General features: G+C 34.2%; 1 pseudogene; it reads right to left on the reverse strand.

Moving 5' to 3' along the window:
- Positions 1 to 2,954: 2,954 nt before the first annotated feature.
- LOC125996935 (uncharacterized) lies at positions 2,955 to 3,075 on the reverse strand (annotated as a pseudogene).
- Between the last annotated feature and the right edge of the window lie 22,648 nt (positions 3,076 to 25,723).

Consider the following 25,723-nt stretch of genomic DNA (forward strand, 5'->3'; position numbering starts at 1 on the left):
CATTGTGTATAGACACCACATCTTAATGATCCACTCATTTGTTGTTGGGCATCGAGGTTGGTTCCAAGACTTGGCTATTATACTGAGTGCTGCGATAAATAGTGGGGTGCACACATATTTTGGGATGAGTTCCCTTTTTATATAAGAATCTTTGCTACAAAATACTAATTTAAAGAGATCTAGACATACCTATATTTATTGAAGCACTTAGAATAATAATTAAAATGTGGAAAACAGCCAGATTTTCAGTGGCAGATGAATAGGTCCTAAAGTTGTGATATATTATATATAATAGGGGAAATAATGCAGCTAAAATTTATGAAGTCATAAAATTGATTACATCTTGGATGAAACTAGAGGGAATTATGTTATGTAAAATAAGTCAGAGTGAGGCTAAACCCTGGAAGACCTCATCTGTGGAATATAGAAAGACAAACAAGAGAATGACCATACTGAACAATGACTAACTCTTGGACTTGGATAATAAAACTGATTTTTGAGCAGTGGGAGGTGGAACAGTAAAAAAAGCAACATAAATGGGAGTGATATATAGCTAGAAGTAGGTGCCTTGGTGGTGGAAGAATACCATAAATTTGTACACATACCTCACCACTACTTACCATCTTATATGATTTTTAATAAGGATATATAAATATCATGTGCATTATGCCTTTCTTATTATTTGACAAAAAATTGAACTTAGTTCTAGTTAATATCATCTAATTAAATTATGTATAGAGTATCAATTATTCATCAGTAAAAAATGTCTCTAATTTTATAATTTCTCATTGACACTAACAATCTCAGAATTCTTTTTACATTGTATTAAAATATCCATTTGCTCCCTTAATATATGACTGAATGCAAAAATATTTCTCTTTGACTATAGAAGTGTTAGAGAGTAAGACTGAGAGACTTCCAATAATAGAGCAAAAACAAAAGGAAAGACAACTTCTTTTGTTTTGTTTTGTTTTGTTTTTTTTATTTTGATTTTTGGCCCACACCCTGTGGTGCTCAGGGGTCACTCCTGGATCTGCTCTGAGAAATCTCTCCTGGCTCAAAGGACCATTTGAGATGCCAGGAATTGAACCCATGTTCATCTTGGGTCAATGGCATGCAAGGCAAATGCCCTACCCACTGTGCTACACTTCGGCTGGAAAGACAACTTCTAAGAAAATAAAATTACTTCACAAAAAAATACAATAATTAAATGGTAACTGTTTTCTTAGAAAAAAACAAGGGGTAAAAGTTTGAAATCATTCAAGGATTTTGAACACTAATGGCACATCTCTGTAAAATTTTAGAATTCCAGAAATAATGGAGTAAATTTCAGTGTTTATAAAAAGCAATACTCTTTATGATTTAGAGTCAGAATGATTGGATTAGGAGCAGAGGTAAGCAGAGGCACTAGATATAACAAACCTAATGAAAAAATAACAGTCAAGAACTAGAAATGGAAGTGTAGAGTGGAAGGGAGATGGTATCAAGACAAAGACATGTGGAATTTTATTTTACAAAACAGTGGAGGTGATGGTGGCATTTGGGAAGCCCTAGGACACTCAGGGTTAAAAACCACCTTATTGTGTGTGTATAAAATGTATGTCTATTATACATACATACATGCATACATACAAATATATATTAAATTTGACAATGCAGAAACGGTTTTAAAATAAATAAAATGTTTAACCACTGTGGAAAAGGTTTGGGCAATATACAGGAATATATTAATACATAGGATGATATGAGAGTCATTAATTTAGACAGAATTTGAAAAATATAATGAAGAATGACAACTAAAGAAGTTTTAGGATGATGTCATGCAATAAGTTTGGAAAGCAAGCAGTCCAAATAAAAAATAAGTGATGATTTCAGGAAAGGTATTTTCAATAAAATATAAAATTACAGTTTTCGTTGATATGATTAATATTAGGGTGAATTAAAATGAGAGAGTGAGCTGTGGGAAAATAGACAGTCACTCCTGCTGTAAGAAGACAGTGGTTGTATATATACCAGACAATTAATCCAAGAAGATTCATTACTCTGGATATGGAAAGGCAAGAAGAAAACTTACTTAAATAAGAGTACGTGCAGGAACATAGCAGGAACATAGGAATATATGAAATCCCTTTGCAGACAATTGGGAGGAGGTAAATGATAAAAGTTATCCGAGCAATAGCTTCAATAAAATATAAGGAACACAGGAACTGACATGCCAATGAAGAGCAGTAATCCTCTTAATTGCATATAAATCACAGCAGTAAACAAGTAAAAAAAAAACCCCACAATTTTAATATAATCTATCATGATTATAGAACAGAAAGTATGCTTTACAAATACAAACATAAATGCAATTTTAAAATACAGTGAAATTGCTCTCAGGTCCCCAACTTTAATTTCCTTTCATTTCTACCAATTCACTCTGAATGTCATCTATAATACATGACTTTCATCTCTTTAATTTTTTTTTGGGGGGGGAGAGGTTGGCCACACCCTATGATGCTCAGAAGTTACTCCTGGCTATGAGCTCAGAATTGCTCCTGGCTTGGAGGACCATATTGGATGCCTGGGATCAAATCCAGGTTTGTCCTGGGTCAGCTGCATGCAAGGCAAATGCCCTACTGCTGCACTGTTGCTCTGGCCACTATGACTATAATTTCTTAATGTGTTTCATGATATTTACCTATATATCTTGAACAATATAATTGCTCATAGCAAAAAGAAAAGGTAAAAAATATTTTCAATATGTATAGCTCAGCCTTTGTATTTTAATTTTCTTCATTTTAATTAAGTGCAAGGTTAAAACCTTTTAAGGTTTTCCTGACAGATTTTTGAACTATTTCATCTTTTTTGAAATATGTTATTGCTTTATTCTATGACAATTTTCAACTAAAATAGCTTTATTTATGACAGACATTTGTTCAAAGGTTGAAAACCTTATTGTTATTTTTTTGTCCCCCCCCCCCATTCACAGTACAGACCTGGGTTTAGGTATATATGAGAAGCATTTACTGTACCTCCTCTTTCTACACAGTCAGTGTAAAGAACACAGCCTGTGGTAAGCATTGGGAGGCCTTATCTTTTATTTTCTTTTTTATTTTTTATGTATATACTAAAAAAAAACTCTTAACCAATGCAACATTCCCATCACCAATATCTGAGGGTCCTTCCTCCCCACCCCACACTGACCTGTATTTCATTTTTAATGCATATATAGCCCTGTTTTTAACTAAATTATTTTTATTGATTTTCATGACCCAGTATATTTAACTGTTAAAACGAATTTGTAGAAATTTGGAATCATGTGTTGCTTTTTATAAATTTATATTTTTATTGCAAAAATCAAGAATCGGAATAAAAATTCATTTCAAAAAATTCTAAAGGGAGATCAGAAAGATAGTACAGTGGGTAGGCTGCTTACCTTGCACATGCAAACACAGTTCAACTCCCAGCATTTCTTTGCACTGCCAGGATAATTCTTGTCACAGAGCTAGAAGCAACCCTTTATCATTGCCGAATATGGTCTCTTCAAGAAAAAAGTTTCTTTATATATATATATATATATATTTTATTTAAACACCTTGATTACATACATTATTGTGTTTGGGTTTCAATCATGTAAAGAACACCACCATCACCAGTGCAACATTCCAATCACCAATGTCCCAAATCTCCCTCCTCCCCACCTGACCCCCGCCTGTACCCTAGACAGGCTTTCTATTTCCCTCATACATTCTCATTATTAGGATAGTTCAAAACGTAGTTATTTCTCTAACTAAACTCATCACTCTTTGTGGTGAGCTTCATGAGGTGAGCTGTAACTTCCAGCCCTTCTCTCTTTTGTGTCTGAAAGTTATTATTGCAATAATGTCTTTCATTTTTCTTAAAACCCATAGATGAGTGAGACCATTCTGCGTTTTTCTCTCTCTCTCTGACTTATTTCACTCAGCATAATAGATTTCGTGTACATCCATGTATAGGAAAATTTCATGACTTCATCTCTCCTGACAGCTGCATAATATTCCATTGTGTATATGTACCACACTTTCTTTAGCCATTCATCTGTTGAAGGGTATCTTGGCTGTTTTCAGAGTCTTGCTATGGTAAATAGTGCTGCAATGAATATAGGTGTAAGGAAGGGATTTTTGTATTGTATTTTTGTGTTCCTAGGGTATATTCCTAGGAGTGGTATAGCTGAATTGTATGGGAGATAGATTTCCAGTTTTTGGAGGAATCTCCATATTGCTTTCCATAAAGGTTGAACTAGAAAGCATTCCCACCAGCAGTGGATAAGAGTTCCTTTCTCTCCACATCCCCGCCAACACTGCTTGTTCTCATTCTTTGTGATGTGTGCCAATCTCTGTGGTGTGAGGTGGTACCTCATAGTTGTTTTGATTTGCATCTCTCTGATGATTAGTGATGTGGAGCATTTTTTCATGTGTCTTTCTTTAATAAGAATATGAGTTAACATCTGAGTTCTTAAAATTTAAAGATATATCAAATATTCATATATCCCATTCTTTGGAACAGTGATAAAAATTGAGTGATACATAACTAAATGTAGACAATACAATTTTAGAAAAACAGATTCCTTTGTAATGATGTTCCTGAAAATGAAGTAGACAAGAAAAATTGAGATAGTCAAGATAAAAATTTTTTCCAAACATACTTTTCTGGAGTGTATGTCATATGTCCACCTTAAATTATTTTGAAATATTTTGGGCTGGATGAGAGCTAATTTAATAGGTCCCCACTGGCTTTAGGATCTGTCAACACGCAACCTATTGACTAGTGAAGGAGAATATTCTTGCTATCCTTGGAGATTGAATGTTTCTGGAATGCCAAAAGGGCACCTATTTTTCGAGAAGCCCTGTCAATTAAAGTTTCCTCTGACAGTCCTGAGGATAAGTGAAATTCACCCAAGTTTCTAAGGTCTTTTTTTTTCCCTCTGAGTAAGTGTGTCCATATGGTTGGGTTATATGAGTTACCTCAATAAGAAATGCAGGTCCTCATTTTAATATGTTGTTTCAGGGGGAAAGATAATGTTTATTAACAACCACTGAAATCCCTTGCATGTTGGTAATATGAAATTCCACTAGACTTGATAAGTATTCAGAGAAGTTTAACCAAATCTTACATATACTTCTAAGCAAAAATCCATAGCTGATAGATTCCTAATTGTCACAGTTGAAAGATTGTTTTTTAGTTTATTTACCTCACCTAGAGTCTGTTATGTAATTCCTGTTGCTTCTATTATCCCTTCTGTAAGAAACACCATGCTACTCAGATATCATTATTTGACTCCTGAAGGAGAATAAACTCCTTCTCGTTGTTTATCTAATCCATTTCCTCTCCAAGACTTGACTTGAGTATAATGTACTTATATCATTTCTATTTTTCATCTTAAATTTATACCTGCACTTTTATAATCACATATAAAAATCAGTTTGTCAGCAGATAATATAGGTTAAATGTTGGAAATCTAGAGTCAAATGAGCTATATTTAATTTCATAGGACCCTAAATCAACTTTGTTACCTTCATCAATTATTTTTTGATATAAATAATTATACCACCTATGAAATTAAGTCCTAAATTATAATCAAATAAGATTATTTCTGTAAACCATTGTTAGCACCATTTTCTAACTTGAGATATTGCTGACATATTTTAGTATGTAAGTTTAAGGTACACATGTGTTCTTTGGAAGTGGAAATATAATCACTGTTATTGAGTTAGCTAATAACTTTATATGTAACTTTGTGATAACTATTTTTGGTGAAAATAATTAAGAACTGACCTCTCAACGGCTATCAGTGTTTTTTTTAATCTCTTTTTCATTTGGGGGTTCAGCCCAGTGGCAAGGATCAGGGCTAATTTATGGCTCTGTGCTAAGCCATCACTCTGGCAGGACTAGGGCACCATGTGTGATTCAGGGATCAAACTTGGGTCAGCCACATGGAAGGCAAATGTCCCACCATCTGCACTCAAGCTTAGGGCCCAACCTTGAAGATGCTAATATTGACCTCAATCATTCTCCTGTGCATCATCTCTTCCTAACTTACCTTAACTTACCTTAATTTAACCCTTAAGCAACAAATTTAACCCTTAAGATCTTCCCAGTTCATCCCAACTATAACCTTTAATTAGGAGATTATTTTTTATAACATGCTTGTATTTTTTTATAATTTTGAGAAGACAGACTGCTAAATCATAAAGATGTTTAATGTTTAAAAATCTTAATGGACTTACTCCAGTGTTTTACAGTGACTGAAACAATTTATTTCCATCGGTGGGGTACAGAAAAACTTCATGTTCCCTACACCTTTGCCAATACTTTTTATACCTTATCATTTTTACAGAATTAGAAATACATTGTGGGATATCATTGTTGTTTTGATTTATATTTTCCTGATGATTAGTAGTTTTTAGCATAATTTAACATATTATGTCTTAGTTAAAAATGATTGCAAACTTTATAACTAGAGTAGTTTTAACTAAACATTAATTCCTTTACTTAGCATTATGTTGAACAAATAACTAACAAATAAATAACTGAAAAATGAGAAAACAAAGTTTATTCCTCTACTATCAACCCTAAATTACTACAAAGCATCAGTGAACATGAGTTACTATCTTTTTGGACTTCAAAGCTTTAATCAATATTAAATAAGTTCAGAGGATAAAGTGCTTGACTTCTATACATTGTCCCAGGTTCAATTCTTGGTACCACATATGGCATCCTGGACACCACCAGTAGTGATTCCCTCAGCACAGAACCAAGAATAAGCCCTGAGCATTGTTCATGTAACCCATTCAATTTATTGAAGTAAACTTTTATGATTGTAAACATAGTGATCTATGGGAGTTCTATAGATGATAGCATTTATGCAGGGGGAAGTACTTAAAAATCATGTTGCTATTGAATCTAAACTTAAACTGGTGCCTTTCCATTTTTGCTCAAATGCAGACATTCCAAAATGTAAGCAGTTGTTTTCTACTTCATAATAAAGGGGAAACCTACCTGGCAAAGTCAACTCTTTCTCATCAAGTAGAGTGTAAAAAATTTAACACGTGTCAAAACACATCTTGGAGCCTGTCCAGAACAGTTTATAAAATTCTGTGAGCTTTCAAACTCCCGACAGCAGTGTCTAATGTGGTGTGCTCTGTATATATGCATCTCATGCATTTTTTAAAGATCTGTTTTTAAATGCAGGTTTATCAATAAAGATGCCACCAGAAAAACAGCTTTGAAATTTTCGTCTCTTCTTGAAATAAAAGGATTCCTCAAGGCAGGCTGGGAATAGGCTGTATCTGAACCCCATCCACTTTCATTAGACAAGAAATTTTCTTTCAGCTGCTAAATTCTAATTTTGCAAAAGTTAAAATTCAGCTCCGCGGCTCTCATCATTAGCGGCTGCATAATATAAGCCTTTATTGTGTCAGTCATGAATTGTCTCTCCTCTAAGCTCGCGATGTCATAATATTCTTTTAGATTAATGAGGATCTCCACAATTACAGAGTAGAAACCGTCATGGTGCATGGTAGAGCCTGTCTAATGGCAGAAATTACTGTGAATGTTAATGCATTAGCCAAGAATTACAAGAGGAATTACTGCTGTCACCAAATGCAAAGAGCCAACAAACGAAAGATGAACAGCTCTGCCATCTCTGAAAGTTGCTCTGGGTAGGAAGTGAACTATCAAAGGGGATCTTTTGATTTCCCCTTTTACATATTGCATGCATTACCTTAGCCTACTAGGAAATTAGCCAAGAGGAGAATTTTTGCAAAGGCTTTTCAGCTTTACAGCATAAAAAGCCTTTACATATTATCTTGCACCCTCTAAACATCAATATGAGTTTTACATGAATTCGATATTGTATCTATATGTTTTAACTTTCCCTGGGGCTTGTAGTGTTTGGCATATACCCTAGAGGTTCCTTTTTTAAATTGTTATTTATTTATTTATTTACTCTAAATTGTCTCTTTATTAAATGGGCAGGTTGTAGGGAGAGATGCCTGAAGTAGAGAGGGTTTGCCTGGAAAAGACAGGTAGAGAGACTTACAATTCTCCTTTGAAAAAAGTATTTAAGTAACATTGACCTCTAGAGTCAAATTTTATATCATGCTTCAGAGGTTTATCAAATGACCAGATCATGTCTATCCAGACCATGGCTGTCATCAAGCTACTGTCATTTTATTTACTGCTTTTCATGGGATCCTTCTCTTTTATTTTTCAGTGTTTCAATGAATTACTTTTGGTTTTATTTCAAGCATATATCTTCAAAACAACATTAAAAAAAGTTAAGCACAAACTTAATGATTCAGTATTTAGTATTACATAAATATATGTATTTTGAGAGAGTTGGCCCACATCCGGGAGTGCTCAGGGGTTACTCTTGGTCTTTGCTAAGAAATCATTCCTGGCGCATTTAGGGGACCAGATGTGATGCCTGGGTTGAACCAGGGTCTGTCCCAGGTTGGCCGCATACAAGGCAAATGCCCTATCACTGTGCTATCACTTCAGTCCCCAGTATTATGTTTTTATTACATTCATTTATCAAGAAATTATTCAACATTGCTCTTATTTGGTAGTAGAGAAAATATAGCTCACTTAAATGATTACAAAGCACCTAAATATTTAAAATAAAATAAAATAATTATTTTTCTCTAATAAAAGCACAGGCACTGTATTTTTTTTGGAGGGGGTTTTTGGACCACACCAGGTGACACTCAGGGGTTACTCCTGGCTATGCACTCAGAAATCAGAAATCGCTCCTAGCATGGGGGACCATATGGGATGCTGAGGGATCAAATTGCAGTCCTTCCTAGGTTAGCAAGGCAAATGACCTACCACTAGCACCACCATTCCAGCCCCAAGACATGTATTTTAAAATATAAAGTTCTTGCTACTTATCATGGGATCTTTCTCATCCACTGCTTCATCCAATGATAATCTCAACTTTATTGTCCAAGACTGTGGATTTGTCTTCATTGTATAAAACCTTGCTTAGATTCTATATTTACCACTCATGAATGTGATGATCTGGTATTTGTCTATTTTTTATGACTTACTGTTTAATGATAGGGTAAAATTTTATCTTTTCTTATAACTATGTAGGATTCCATTTTTGTGTCTGTGTATTTCACTACTTCTTTGTCCACTGATTTGTAATTTATTGAGAACTAGAAGAGGAAAATGCATTCTAGAATATATCTGCTTCAAATAATTTCCTGTATCTATTTTTCTCTAAGAAACATTTTTGTTTAGTATCTTTTGGTTTGGAGGCACACCTACCAGTGATCAGGATCCACTTTTGTCTCTGTGCTCAGAGAACACTCCTGGTGAAAGTGAGGGGTCTATGGAGAGTCAGGATCACTCTCAGGCCAGAAGCATATAAGACAAATGACCCACCAATTGTACCATGGCTCTGAGCCTGAAAGACTATTTAAAAAAAAAAAATAAGCATGATCTGTCATGCAGCAATTCTACTCCTAATCATCTATCTGAAGAATATAAAAACATCAAGTTAAAATACTTAGATACTCCTATATTAATGATAGCACTATTTATATTAGAAGTTGAGCCTTAGTGCCTGATGATAGATGAAAAAGCTGTGGCAGGGGCCGGCGAGGTGGCGCTAGAGGTAAGATGTCTGCCTTGCAAGCACTAGCCAAGGAAAGATAGTGACTGTGTTTCGATCCCCCGGCATCCCATATGGTCCCCCCAAGCCAGGGGCAATTTCTGAGCACCTAGCCAGGAGTAACCCCTGAGCATCAAATGGGTGTGGCCCGAAAAACCAAAAAAAAAAAAAAAAAAAAAGAAAGAAAAAGCTGTGGCATAAACATGTGTGTTTGTCGGGGCCGGGAAGGTGGCGCTAGAGGTAAGGTGTCTGCCTTACAAGCGCTAGCCAAGGAACGGACCGCGGTTCGATCCCCCGGCGTCCCATATGGTCCCCCCAAGCCAGGGGCGATTTCTGAGCACATAGCCAGGAGTAACCCCTGAGCGTCAAACGGGTGTGGCCCAAAAACCAAAAAAAAAAAAAAAAACATGTGTGTTTGTGTTCATGTGTGTGTACAAGTACAAACACATAACAGAACATTATTCAATTATAAAATAAATAAATTTTTCCTTTTAAAGATGAATTTTTCTACCCAAAACATGGGCAGAATTTTATGTAAAGTAAAACAGAAGAGGAAAGACAAATACTGATAGTTTTTACTAAATTGTAGTATAAATAAACAAATCAAACAGATAAAATCAAACCAAAAACATCCCTGGGACTCTGACTTCAAAACTGGGGGTTACAAGATAAAAGTTGGGGGCGGTGAATGGGTCTAATAAACTCTATGGAGTGCAATTAGTTCTTGGATAATGGGTGCTTATGCAGCAAGCACTTAGAAAGGAGCAGATATTTACCTCTAAAACATGAAATGTGATTAATGTTTACTTGATAAGAAGAACAAACTAAATACAACCTTACTTGGAGAATCTAAAGAGAGTCACAATTTGAGAACAGAAATTAGAATAGTCATTGGTCAGGATTAGGAGCCGATATTACGTGGGGAAGCTAATCTATATGGAGAAAGAATGAGTAATCTCTGTAGATGTGTCACATGAACATTAGAGTTCACATTGCATTGAATATTTGAAGGCCTCTATGAGTAGGTTTTTTTTTAAAAAACCAGTGCCAGGAATTGAACCCAGAGCCATAGAAAAGCAACACAAGTGCCTTATTGCTGAACCACATCCTTAACCCCTGGAAGAGTAAATATTAAGTGTTATCACCACATACATATGTGAAATGGTGGATGTGTTTATGGGTTTCAATAAGGTCGTAGATTCACTAGGAATGCATATAAATTTTTACACAAGTATTAGTTGTCAGTTCACTTTAAAAATTGAAATAAAAATAAATAGAAATAAATGTGAATATTTCACTTACCCACTTTCCGTTTAGCCATCTCCAAAGATTAAACTTAAGCAGGAGAATAAGCCATTTACTATATTCTTCTCTGTGGTCTTACTTCTGGGGATTTTATGCTTCAAATATTATAAGATACTTCTTTCTCCCTTCTGAGTCTGCGGGCAAGTAAGTCATCTGGATAGATGAAAGCCACTTTCCACCTGGAAAAGTTCCACTCCTCTGAGATTGCTTTTGTGATTTTATCTGACTCCACTTCCCCCAGTGCCCACTCTCACAGCACTCACTATGTTGAATTAATATGATTAGTGTCTGCCAATGTTTTCCCTATTGAATAATTGCTCCTCTCCATGTAATAGCTTCCAGACACAAATCACTATTTCAACTGAAATTAAGAGCAAGTAAATTTATAAGTTCAGTTCCTCGATTGCACCAACCACATTTCAAGGACCTAATCGCCACACGGGACTGTTTGGCTACCAAATTGGACAGGGCAACACAGAACACATTATTATGAGCGCAGAGAATATGCTGCTTCTGAATGTGAGAGCAGGGACCATGGCGTCCCTCATGGACTCCATAGGAAAACAGGAAACACTGTCATTTGTTCAAATACTGTCCTCTCTCCAATTATTCCAAGTCATAATCCCCAGAAATTTGGTCTGAGCCTTATTTGGATATAATATCTTTGCAGACGTTATTAAATATAGCACCTCGAAATGAGATCATTCTGGGTTTAGAATCCATCTATAATACCATGAATAATGTCCTTATAAGAGAAAGGAAAGGGAAACTTAAAACAAAAAAATAGAAGGAAAAAATATTATGAAGACAGCAACAGAGATGGGAGAGATTTCATATGCAAGCCAAAGAATGTCAAGATTCACAGTGTCACTGGCAAAAGAGAAGTATGGGATAGAATTATCCTTCAGAGCCCCTAAAAGGAACAATACCTAATGACTGCCCCTACTGACACCTTGATTTTTGACTTGTGAAATTCTATGCATAGAGAGACTAGATATGTGTTATGTTTTAAACCATATTGTTTGTGGAAATCTTAGAGCAGTCCTAAATATGAATGCATCTTCCACTTTATTCAAAGGAATAGTTGAAGAATTCTTGCTTATAGATAGGAAAAAATTAAATATAGATAAGAATTTCTGAGAGTTGAACCAGAAAAGGTCATACTAGCCAGCCATGATAGGCAGCCTCCTGCCTGGGAAGATACTCACCAAATGGAAAAGATAAAAGTACTGAGCATGGAAGAAGCCTGAGGAATAAGGGCACATGTGTCTAAAGCTAAGGAAGGGACATACATCAAACAGGGAATTGCTTTTTGTTTCAATTATTTGCTATATATTATTTTTTCACAAATTGCATAATATAATGTATTCAATATAATATATTATCTTAATAAAATTTTCAAATACATTTATTCTATTCAATTTCTTTCCTGATAATTTCTCAGTAAAGAGGATAGATTTTATTTTTTCCTGCTGATTTCCTAGAAGCGTTCCTAAATTCAACTAATATAAACTTTTGCCACTTTATTACATTCAGAATGGGACCTTTGATGTATTTTTAATTTTCTTCAAAATTTTACTCTAAAACAACCAACATATTCTCACTATTCACATAATCCCTAATCAGTCTATGGGAAGAACTTTTGGATTTTAGAATCTGATGTGCGTTGGTGATCGCAGACTTTCAAATTTCTATATTGTCCCTCTATCAAATATCAAATCTTGTTTCTTTATATTCTATTGACTTTATATGGGTAGAATTTATGTTTCTTTTATGTGATATTCTTCTCAGTGATTTCTTTGAAAAAGCTTGCATCACATTAAAATGTCACTGTTAGAAGGCAGGAACTTTCAGGAAAGCATGTTTTTAGAATAGAAATTGTTTTTCTTCTATTTGTATATTATTCAATTGAAAATGTCTTATGCAAAAATATTATATATTAGGGTAGGTGAGTTTTAAGTTCAAGATTTGTTGTGAGATCTTTGCAATGCTTTATTTTAGCATGTGGATGAAGAAGACAGCTATGAAAAATAAAGTATCTGGCAGCCAGAGAATAGTACTGCGAGTAGGGTACTTGCCTTTCAGATGTTCAATCTAGATTCAATTCCAAGCACTCTCTCTGGCTCCCAGAGACTTCCAGGAGAAATCCCTGAACACAGAGCCAGGAGAAAGTGTTGAGCATCACTGGACATGGCCTACACATGTTTGTAAAAATGGAGGTCATATTTATCTCTTTCATGATTATACTTCAATGTATACTTTACAATACAGGTATGCAAAATTCTTGACAATAAGGCAGGTTAACTTGCAAAGCAATGCTCTGGGCTAACAAGAAACTTTGGTGGAGGTTGTAACACTAAAACATTGTATAACAAGTTTAACATTATCAATAATAAAATATTAATAAAAATATCAATAATGTATAACATTATCAATAAGGAACAATTTTGCAAACCACAGTGCTTCAAAGAAAATGTAAACTATTTTTCAAAAGACTTTATGCTCTAGTCTAGTCATAGAAGGAACCAACACAAAACATCACTGGGGATTGCTGTACATATACTATGAGCTAAATGCTGATATGTCTAAAAAGGAACTGTACACATGATCATCAAGGAAATTAAAACAAAAGATACATCTGGAAGTATCATTGCATACTACTCTGATGGTTTTTAGAATTGTTTACAAGCCTTGATTTCTCCCATCTTTCTTCTCTGTGGGTAGGTTTAATTCAATATCATTCTCAAATATTGTGTTTCTTCTCTCAGGGAGGTATCTTATTCCCTTTGGTATAATTAGCAATCTCCCACAGGAAATATCTGCTATTTAACAAATGCCATGTCATATATATTTGTGTAAAGGGAGTTAACAGAAAAAAAGCAACTAAAATTTAGTAAGAACCATATCCTAGCAAGCTCCACTTCCACCAAATAAAAGACTGACAATTGTAACCTGTGATTCGTTTGTTTCCATATTTTCAAGGAAAAAGTGATGTATTATATACCAACATGTGAACATATGTCCCATTTTAGCTGGGATAGTCCCTGTCTTCCCGAAAAGTCCCAGTTACAGCTGTTGTTCATGACTAATCTCAAACAGAATGATATGATTTATGATTCCTATATTTATGAGTAAATGCATAATCAGATTCTTCCAGTTACATTCTAATTTATCTCCTCAATATCTTTACAGAATAAGCTATGATGTTCCCCTTTCTTACTCCCATCCCACTTAGTGGTCATTAATAAACTACACACACTGAAATATCCCTTTATTTCATCACTTATTATAGTACATTTTTCCTACATACTATATGTTCTATATTTCTACTACTTTTTTTCAGCTTGACAATTTAGTATAATAGACATTTTCTTCACACACAAATTTTTTTAGACACAGATGTCATTGCTTTCTAATTGTAGCTTCTGGGTCAATAATTTTAAATTATTCATTCGGATCCCATTTTGGACCCCATTTCTTTGGACATCATTTCTTACATTTTTACTTTCCTTTCTTTCCAGAGTACCAGTTATCGAATAAGTTACATACTTATAGCCTTTGGGATGTTCATTCTCTTGTGTCAATAGAAGAATGAGGAATTTTATTCAGAGATTATGAGTGATTGTCTCTAGGTCTTTGAATTTGCTAGAGATAAGTGGCTTGGCTTGAAACGATGTCATCTCAATTTTTCTCAGTATGTTTTTTTCATTTTATAATTCTATTTTAGTACCATTAAATAATTTTGTATATATTTTTGACAATCAAGCATGCCTGATTTTTTATTTCTCAGGAGACTTTGCAACAATGCCAAAGAAAAGGAGACATTGAGGCCATTTTTCTAGTAATATAAACAAATAAAAATATATCATGATGTCAAATTTCTTTTTCTTTCTTCTTTCTTTCTTCTTTCATTCTTTCTTCTTTTGTCTTCTTTCCTTCTTTCTTTCTTCCTTCTGCCTTTCTTTCTTCCTCTCTTTCTTTTTAATTAATTAATTTAGTTTTTTTTTGCCCACAACCGGCAATGCTCAGGGGTTACTCCTGGCTCTGCACTCAGAAATCGCTCCTAGCAGGCTCAGGGTACCATATGGGATGTCGGGATTTGAACTACCATGTGTCCTGGGTTGGCCAAGAGCAAAGCAAAAGCTCTACCGCTGTGTTATGACTCAGACCTCCTTTTATTTTCTTTCTAACATAGTCTTAGCCCGTGTTAGCACAGAGGTGTTTATTACTGTATTTGTGTATTTCTGTTATCATCACTTTTTTATTATTCAAAGCATTATGATTACAAAGTTATTCATAATTGGGTTTTAGACAGACTATATTTCAGTATCAATATCACTTATGAGTGTCAAACTTTCTCAATCAATGTTCAGAGTCCATCCAAGAGTTTCAACTTTTTCATACATTGCTGCTAATATTCTAAGAATGTAAAGATGCAGCCATTGATATAAAACTTTAACTAGAATATTGCTTATTCTATATTAGTATGTGATCATTTTGTTTTTAATTGCTGACATTTAAATATTTTAGATAAAGCTAAAAATCAAAATAATTTCTCAACTGTAAGAATAATGGGAAAACCTATTTAGGAATCAAGAGGAACTGTGTGTGTATTGAGGGGGATAGTGGCAGATAAGGATGTATGAATAAGAAATCAAGTCCAATCCCTAAATCACTAATTCTTAAGCTTAAAAAACAAGTATCTCTTTGTTTTCTTCATTGAAATCTATTTCAAAGTGCTTCCTTCTTAGGAAAATAAGTTTTCATACTTTTATAACTCTCTTCCTTAAAAGGAAGAGTGCATAAAATTGGAAGTATCATTTAAACTAATTTAGAATTAGCCAAGGGATGATTCAATCATAAAATGCCTGACGTTAAGTAAATAAACAAACATTTTATACTTCCATATTTAGAAATCCTTACAGTCAAATATCTTGGATAAGATGAATAAACTTTGGGGAAAACAGATTTCTTCGTTTCCTAATAAAACTTAAAAGAATATACAAAGCCACTGAATCAGGAATAGAAGTGCAAAGGAAAGGGACTTAAGTGATGAGTTATTTAAGTTGTAGCTTTTTATTATGGCATGACTTAGGTTATGTATCTTTTTTTCTTCATATTTTCAGTAGATACTGATCTTTTAATCATACTCTTTTATTATTAATAGAGGCCAAAGTTTATTTAAATAATTGGGTAGTGGAGGAGGCACTGAGTTCAGAAAAGCTGGACTCAGTTTCAAGAGACCAAAAGCTTTGGAGGCCTGTTTCTCATTACCTCTAAGGAATTTGACTTATGGGTGAGTTTTTCCCAATGTGCCCTGGGGTTATGTGTATAAGATATTGGGAAATACTTTCTTCCTCCAATCAAAAGAGAGCTATCCTAGAAGCTTCCCTTCCTTTCTGTCTTTGATCCTTGACATGGGATGGCACTTCATGTTTTGTGAACTCTCTTATAATGGGAAGAAGCCACAAAAATGACATTTTGAGTTTTTTCTTAGAAATTCTCACCAGTGATAAAGTTAGTTGAGTTCAACCTGGATAAACTTTAATTAAACTATTCAGTCAAACAAGTGACTACAAACATGAACTCTGGAATTGCTGTTGATAATAAGCAGATGTCACTTCTGTGCATACAATCTGTGATCTCCCCGTCATGGAGTAGAAATCAAAAGCAATTCATCCTCCTCTAAAACATGTCACATGTTCTGGAGTTTGTTTTATAGTTAAAATCTCAACTCTTGTTTACTTTCTTCGGTTCCCACAAGTTAAAAAATACAAAATTCTTTGCAATCAAATGATTTTTTCTATATTTGCCGATGCTGATACCTAGATGACTTATTCTACTTATTCACTCACTGTAGTGGAGAACTTTCCATTACTATGGGAAAGAAATGAAGAAATAAGCAATTTTCTCTCCCATTTTTTTCTCTATTTTTCTTTAAACCTATATTGTCACAATATGTGTGTGTGTGTGTGTGTGTGTAAGCATAGACATACATATACATTTCTATAGGTATAGTTTTCTTATAGTTTTGGTAAAGTACTTCCAAGAAGTGTTTTTGGACCTTGGGAGTATTTCCAGCAGTACCTGGACTGGTATTGTTAGTCTGACAGATGTTATCTAAACTGTCAATATGGTGCTGCTCTTGGGAGTCACCAGGTCTATACCTGGTAGAGTCAAAGAAAACAAAGAGGTTCAGGAACCAAACTTGCGACCTCAAGGTCATAAGACATTCACTCAAGCCTCTTGGTCTACCTTTCTGGACCCCAGATTTATTTCTTTACTGTTTGGCTCATTGTGGTGTCACATGAAAATCACAAAATTAAGGCTTCTGTGTTTCGTTAACTTTTCCAAAAGTCTAGAAGAATATATTGCTGATAATACCTTTTAATATATCTGCTAAATGAATGAATGAATGAATGAACACATGAATCAATGTATGCCACAGTCATTGTTGAGTCCAGACAAATGCCTAAATCTTTCTAATTATTAGACTCATTTACATAACTATAAACAAACTGGTACAAACTTTCTCTTCCTCCTTCCTCCTTTCTTGCTCTCCCATGGAGAGTTGGGAGGGAAAGAAAGGAAAAATAAAATCATTTAGATTAATGACCTTTAATGCATTGCATAATTTTACTTTTGATTCTATTTTTTTTCTAACCTTTGGGTCAAATAGAAACTACAAAGAAAAGTCTAATTGGTGTTTTGAAATTTTATCATCATGCCCTATATTCATTACTTCTCTAGGGCACCTATGGAACTTTTGACTGATTACTTGAGCCAGTCTGTGGTCCAAAAATTATACCAAAAGTCCCACAAGAAAACTATAATCATTAATCACCCTTATTATAAGGTCACATAGTAAATCATTCTTATTACCGAAAAAATTCACTAAAATACTTTCTTAAGGTATGACTCATGCTGTAAGTTACTTCTCTTTAGCACTTAATATAGTGTAAGTTCTTTTCCAAATTCATATACAAAAAAAAAAAATTCCTATAGGGCAAGAGCAATAACACAGCAGTAGAGCATTTGGCTTGCATGTGGCCTAACCAGGACAGATTCGAGTTCTATCCCCAACATCCCATATGGTACCCCGACCCTATTAGTAGCGATTTCTGAGCACAAAGCCTGGAGTAACCCCTGAGAGCTATTGGGTGTGGACCAAAAACAAACAAGCAAACAAAAAAACATAAAAAAAGAACTATTTCTATAATCATGGCCTTTAGAATGTGTATTATGTGGGCCGGAGAGATAACCTGGAAGTAAGGCCTCTGCCTTCCAAGCAGAGGTTCAAATCCCGATATCCCATATGGTCCCCCCTGAGCCTGCCAGGAGAGATTTCTGAGCATAGAGCCAGGAGTAAGCCCTAAGCACTGCTGGGTGTGACTCAAAACACAACAAGCAAACAAACAAAAATATCTAGCTAAGTGGTCAATCTCATGTCCACACAGTTCTGAACAATATAGGAAGAACACCTCTGACTTTCAACCTAGCTCTCTTCTTATGTTTGTTATTGAATCCACAACTACTTGTTTAAATGATGTTACATACATTCAAAAGTATTTTGGACTCATTACAATCAATAAATTTGTACTGGAAAATCAGTAATATTCCACCTCAAAAATCTTAATTAGCCTATTTAAGAAATGTGTATATTTATTTTGTCACATAAATTATTTGATTAACGAAGGAATTCAAACCCGAGAATTTCTGAAGACACAATTATCTATCTTGTTTTAGCTGATGTCTCCCAAAACTATCTGAGGACAAAACAATTTACTCTTCTTACACATGGGATAAACTATGATGATCTACTATTTTTCCTTTGTAAATACACAAAAAAATTTCTTCTTTCTTTGACAACTTAGAAGAGAGAGCACAGAGGTAAGACATTTGCCTTGTATGCAGAAGGACTGTGGTTCAAATCCCAGCATCCTATATGGTCCCCGGAGCTTGCCAGGAGTGATTTCTGAATATAGAGCCAGGGGTAACCCCTGAGCGCTGCCAGGTATGACCCAAAAACAAACAAAAAAATAAAATAAATAAAAAATAAGTAACCATTCTTTGTGGATGTCAATATTATATTATGAAAGAGTTATACATTTTAAAATTTAGAAGTGAAAAAAATAGGTCTTTCTCTTGGGGCATGGTATCAAAATTGGTTTTGAAATTAACAACCCATGGGACTCTATAATAGCTCAAATGGGTTCTTGAACACATACTTTCAAGTCCAAGACAAAAAGCTTAATCTCCAGTACCACATGATCCCAAAGACCAATTAAATACAGCGGTGGAAACACCAAATACTACTGGTGTTGACAATCAGCATTATCTCCAATCTAAGCAGCATGGAAGAATGATTGCATGATTCCCCTTGGTGAGTTTTGTCATCATAAATGCCTAGATTCCCAACTATGGCTTGAGACATTCTCCAAAATAAAATATCAAACCAAACTGAGTTGCATTTTGATCCTATGCTTCTCTCAGTGAGGTTATTATTAAAATAATAAGTAGGCTATTCTAATGTTTAATTAGCTGATATCTCAGGATCTTCCTCCCAACATCAATATAGAGGTAAGCTGCTACAACTACAAATTAACATTTTTGGAAATAAATAATATGAATATAAATAAGTATAGCTAGATCTAATCTTCAAAGTTATATTGTAATTAGAGACAGATAAAATTGAAAAAAAGGAGAAAAAACTATAGCAATTTTCAGTACTTATTACAAAAGTAACTAAAAAATAATAATGAGTTGAACTTTGCTGATTTTTCTCTAGAATATACTGGAAGAAAGTTAAGATGTTTTTTTAAAAAAAAGATCTAACTATCTTCACATAAACGTATCCCCAAATTCTTCTTCTTATGGATTTGAAAATGCTATTTTATGAAACTCGATGGATATCCCTGGAGTCACTTTCATTGAAACTATGCACAGTTGAATGATACTGACTGATCTAATCGCATAAAGTAGAACAGATAGAAAAGCTCCAGAGAGAGGTGATAGATCTTATTCATTACACATAGATAGGCCTGAGCAAAAATCATAAAATATGAAATGCCAAGTCTTTTTTTTTTCCCCTGATACTGTAGGCAAGTTTCTTAGAACCAATAGACTTCTAGGAGAAAACACAAGTACAATAATTTAAAAACCCAAAATAAAATAACGATACCCCTCTCTATTAAAAGATTTAAAGTCAAATTTATGTTGCATCTTCAATGAGCATATGTCTTATTTTTATTTATTTTGATTATTAAATTTATTATATATTATCATTTCCCCATGATATAAATATCACGTGTTCTCCCATGATTACATGAATGCTGCTCTCACACTTGACACATTATTTTTAGTTTGATTTGGAAAACCAATGCTTTTATTTACATAAGGCTTTGCCCTCATTTGTTTATTCTATACTCAGACTTGGATGAGTATTTTATGAAGCCTGTTCCCAATCCTTTCAAATCACCTTTGCTTAATTTTTATGATGAATTTAGACCAGTACTTAGTAATATAACATTTAAAAGACCACTTTTGCTTGAAAAGATATAGTTTCACTGCTGGACTCTCTCTACATATTCAGCTAAATAAACATTTCTCTTAGTAGGCAATTGGGTAAAATAAACATTTTCTAATAAACATCAAATGTTAGTCCTTGACATGTGCATTTCATTTAGTATTCAGAACAGTCCTTGGGAGTAGAGAACATGGTTTCCATTTAAAAATTAGAAAGCAGAATCACAGAGGTTAAATAATTTTCCAAAACCATTTAGTTCATTTCCTACTTATAAAAGGCTTGGATGGAAGGTTGGTTTGTGCATTCTATAGCTCGAGCTGTTTACCTTTAATTCACTTACAACAACACATGCTGTTTTTATTTTCTGTCACATTATTTTTAATTTCTTCATAAAATAATGTATTATGCCATAGTAGGTGAAGAATGAATGCATAATGCGGGATCTGAGTGAAGTATTAAAGAATGTGGTTAAGTAGAAAATGATCAGAAAGGATAAAAATCATGTATATGCAAAGGAAAAGTAGAAAATAATATAGCATGTTTGGGGGTAACTGAGGAGTTCATTCTTAGAAAAGGAAGGATTCAAACTGAACGAAGTCAATCTAATGGTTATCCTTGATCCTTAGGTCATCTTAACACTACATTAATGCAGCATCAATTTTAGATTTTTATATGTATTTTTGTGGATTTTGAGATTGAACACAGGTTCTTAGACAGGCATGCAGGCACCCACCACTAAGCTTCATTCGTGGCTGCATAATAAATGTTAGAAAGATCGAAATGAATGAAAGCAAAAATATTAATAATAATAGTCTCCTATGTTACCAATTAGCACATTAATCACATGCATTATTTCATGTTAGCTCAACAATGACTTACTTTACAGTTGATTACACTAAAGTTCATAAGTTAACCTCTTAATCAAGACGACATGTAGAGAGATTCATTATTCTTGGACATATTTGCAAAATTCTTAGCAAAATTTCTCAAAATGGACTGATTTTTCTTGTGGGAGAGAAAGGTACACACCTGGATGGTGTTCAGGACTTACTCCAGACTATTCTCAAGAATGACTTCTGGTGAAGCTTGAAGAACAATATGGGCCGCCATGGATAGAACCACAATCAGCTGCATCCAAGGTCAGCGACCTACATGCTGCACTATCTCTCTATCCCCTGAACTGGCTTTGAAAAAGAGAGAGGGAGGAAGAGAGAGAGATAAAGTAAGAGAGATTGAGCATCAGTTACAAGTTAAACTATAATCCTCAACATGAACAGACATTTTACAGACAAATGAAAAGTTTTAGAGAAATGTTTGGTAGTAGAAGTAGCATTCCACATTTTCTAAGGAAAAAAAGTTACAATAGTTGAGGAAAGTGGGCATGACTTTAGGAAAAGAGGATATTATTAATAAAAACAGAAAGAAATAATAAGGCTAATTAAATCAAAACAGATCAATATTTTAATTAAGGAGTTGATATAATAGAGGCCTCAACCATAAAAACTACCCTCTATGTCTCTATGATATATTATTAATGAATAATCTACTTATGCACTCCAAAAAAGCACGAATAGTGCATCATGTTAAAGATGGTTCCTAATAAAGATTGTGAAGAACAGTTTTATTCTGAAGTATTTACTTTAAAAAAAAATTGTGGGGGGAATGTTGTTTTAATATAAATTAATGAGTCCTAGAGTTGGTGTGGGGATGGTGAGACCTTTCTTGGCTCTGCCTGGCTCCTGTAGCTCCTATGGCCTGGTAGGTCTGAAGGTTACATGGTGAGGGTGGAGAGATTCCCAAAGAAGTCAAATGAATTTTCAGGAGTCAGCCAGCTTTATTTTACAGTCCTAACCTTACATATCCATCTCTCTCTCTCTAACTCTCCTTCTTAATCCCTCTCTTTCTCATTCCAGATTCCTCTATCTGTCCATTCCAGATGTGGGCAGTTCTGATCATTCAGGTGGGATAAATAAGAAGTTGGGGAAGGGGATACCCACCGGGAGAAGAAATGCTATCTATGAAAAATAGCGCCAAAACAAGACAACAAGGTGGAAACCAACTGAGTAATCCCATTCCAACATTGCCCTAAGGTGCCACTTAATTATAGATCACTGCACAAATAAATGCTGACCTGAGGGAAGTGAACTTGTCATTTTTTTAAATTACTGTTAACCAAACAAAATGGCAGGCACAGCAGGAAGGTGACTGGCATTCAGGAGAAATCCTTTGCCTTGGTCTTTATCAACACAGAAAATAACTCACTTTATAATTACAAGCCACTGTTGTAGAAAATTCCTAAATAGAAGAAGATAGTGACTATTCTACCTTCTGAGATGGAGACTAGGAACTTAAATAGAAGATTGAAGAGTGTAATGCTTCAGAAAACTTGCACCTTTCAAAGGGGAAAATGTTCTAAATTTATCCATGGCCAATGTTTTATTTTAGCCAATATAGTGTATGTTCTCAGAGTCACTTCTCCAATTTTGGAAATGACTCGAAGATTATTGGGAATGTGAAGTTAGTAGAGATAAAACCCGTAATTGAAAGGATATATAGTGAAATGATGAGTATCACATTAAAACTAACTTTGGTCATGATTCTCCTTTACATGGGGAATTTCCGTAAGTTTACTTTATACCTGAGAATTTTTCAGTGCCTGTAATCAGTCATCAGTATGTCTGTAATGCCAACACACCTACCATTTTAATCTATTGCCCTCCTGTCTCTCTTTTTTCTTCTTTCTTTCTTTCCTTCTTTCTTTCCTTCTTTCTTTCTTTCTTTCTTTCTTTCTTTTTTTCTTTCTTTCTTTCTTTCTTTCTTTCTTTTTGCAGAAGAAAACAGTTCTTTGGTTTGTTTTGTTTTTGTTTTTGTTTTTTGGATTTTGGGTCACACCCAGCAGCATTCAGGAGTCACTTCTGGCTCTATGCTCAGAAATCTCTCCTGGCAGGCTCGGGGGACCATATGGAATGCCAGGATTTGAACCAATGATCTTCTGCATGCAAAGCAAATGCCTTATCTCCAAGCTATCTCTTAGGCCCAAGGAAACAGTTTTTGCAGAAGAAAATAGTTCCCCATTTTTCAGGATTTTTGCACAGACCTGATTCTCCTGATATCATATCTTTACCATTTTTTTTCTGTTAAGCTTATCTTCCTTCATCTTTAACTCTTATTTAAATATTCTTCACCAGAAAGTTCTTGATTTTCCCAACACTTGTTTCTCACCAGATTGCCTAGTTCTCCTAAACAGGATTCCACAGTGTGCAAAAATGCACAAAATATTTTGAGTAGGATTGTTAAAATCTGTATCTATTATGTCAACTTTTAATATCTACTTTCCAAGTAGTACAGAATATTACTTTTCCATACACAATTAAATGCTGTGTGGAGAGAGTGAGAGGAGGAGAAGAAGAAGAAGAAGAAGAAGAAGAAGAAGAAGAAGAAGAAGAAGAAGAAGAAGAAGAAGAAGAAGAAGAAGAAGAAGAAGAAGAAGAAGAAGAAGAAGAAGAAGAAGAAGAGAAGAAGGAGGAGGAGGAGGAAAAAGGAGGAGGAGGAAGAAGAAGAAAAAGAAGAAGGATGGAAAGAAGAATTTATTTGTATATAAAGCTTTCCAAGGCCACAAAAATAGAAAGTAAAGTAGATGGTGGTTTCTATCACATATGTTTTTATTCTAAAAGATATGAAATATCTCCTTTCTCTCCTACTCTTCTCAAAGCACACTCTGGATCTCTGTAAACACCCTTTATTTAATTTGTCTCGAATCAGATGACATAGACTTTAATACACTTTTATTTTCTTTGCTATTTTTAATGCTCCATGTGGGAGGGGGTGTTCTTATTTTTTCATAACTATCACATAGAATGAAATGAAGAACAGACTTTAGACTATGTATTTTAGAGAGAACCTTTTACTTCCTATTTTCTTGTCTTGCCTGGTCAAATTAAATTGCAAACCATATTCAGAAGTGTCGGTGACTATTATTCTAATGAATTAACCATGGTAAATCAAAAGAAACTAAGAGATTGCTTCCTTAAAATAGAGTTGAGCTTTTCCCAAAAGCTCGAACAGGAGGGCCAAGAAAGAACTCTGATAACACCTTCTAAAGTCATAGTTGTCAAGGGAAAAGAGATTGGCCAAGAAGTCAAGACGATGAACCAAAAGAATTTGCTCAGTGCAGAAAAGGAAGTCAAAGTAAAAAGATTGTTTCAAAGTATTGCTTTAGAATGAAAGATTGTGTCATACTGGTAATCAAATATTCTTCTATCCTTACTAAATTATTACTTCTATTGCTGCAATTATTACTTCAATTATTATTTCTATTACTTCTATTATTACTACAACTATAACTTCTATCCTTACTACAGTATCAGTATAGGCATGAGTCTGTTAAAATCTCTGATCTATTTCTAATGGAAGGCCACCCAATAGTGTCACAAACAGAGCGGTAGCTTGTACACACATGCAAAACCACACACTAACTCACATAGTCATATCAATATGTCTCTTTATATAACAATTTTCACTTTATGAAAAGTAACTTAAAATAGTCTTAATAACAGTGTCAGCAAAAGAATTTAAGGTCGACATCATTAGCTTTATTGACGATAGGCTCTGTGGATGAGGCTCTGTACTCTTTATTACACTCATTATGCAAAAGAAAATAGAAAAGCTTGTCCCAAGTCAGGATCCATAGTCTTGCTCTATGGCGACATCATTGTTTTTTCTATGCCAATAGATAGAATCTTTTAAGAAATACATCTTGTGACAGAAAAGGAGCTGAAATACAATATAATATTTACATGCCTAGCAAATCCCTATAATAGTGTGAATTCAAATACTTTCAAATGTTTCCTTTATCCCTTACTCCACAATGACAAAAAAGAAATGTCAGTCAAGAATTATACTCCCTGACATATTTTTGGCCCTAGTCTGATAACAAGATTAATAGACATAATCAGTAAGATATTATTCTTCAAGTGCTGGGGGAGAAAAAAAAAACAACAAGTGAAATAAAATACAAAGTAAAGAAAAATAACCACACAGTAAGTGAATACATGATATATGCCAGAGTTTAAGTAAGACATAGTAGGTAAAAATATATATATATTGCTAGACCAATTGGCCATTCAGATGAAATAATTAAAATTTGGAGTTTTCTTTAGACCACACAAAAATAAAAAGGAGAGCCAAAACTTAAATGCACAAATCAAAATAATTCCAATTTAGTCATTAAAAATGTGTATGTAAATGAA

Source organism: Suncus etruscus, chromosome 18 (assembly GCF_024139225.1).
Source record: "Suncus etruscus isolate mSunEtr1 chromosome 18, mSunEtr1.pri.cur, whole genome shotgun sequence".
In the NCBI taxonomy this organism is placed as follows: domain Eukaryota; kingdom Metazoa; phylum Chordata; class Mammalia; order Eulipotyphla; family Soricidae; genus Suncus; species Suncus etruscus.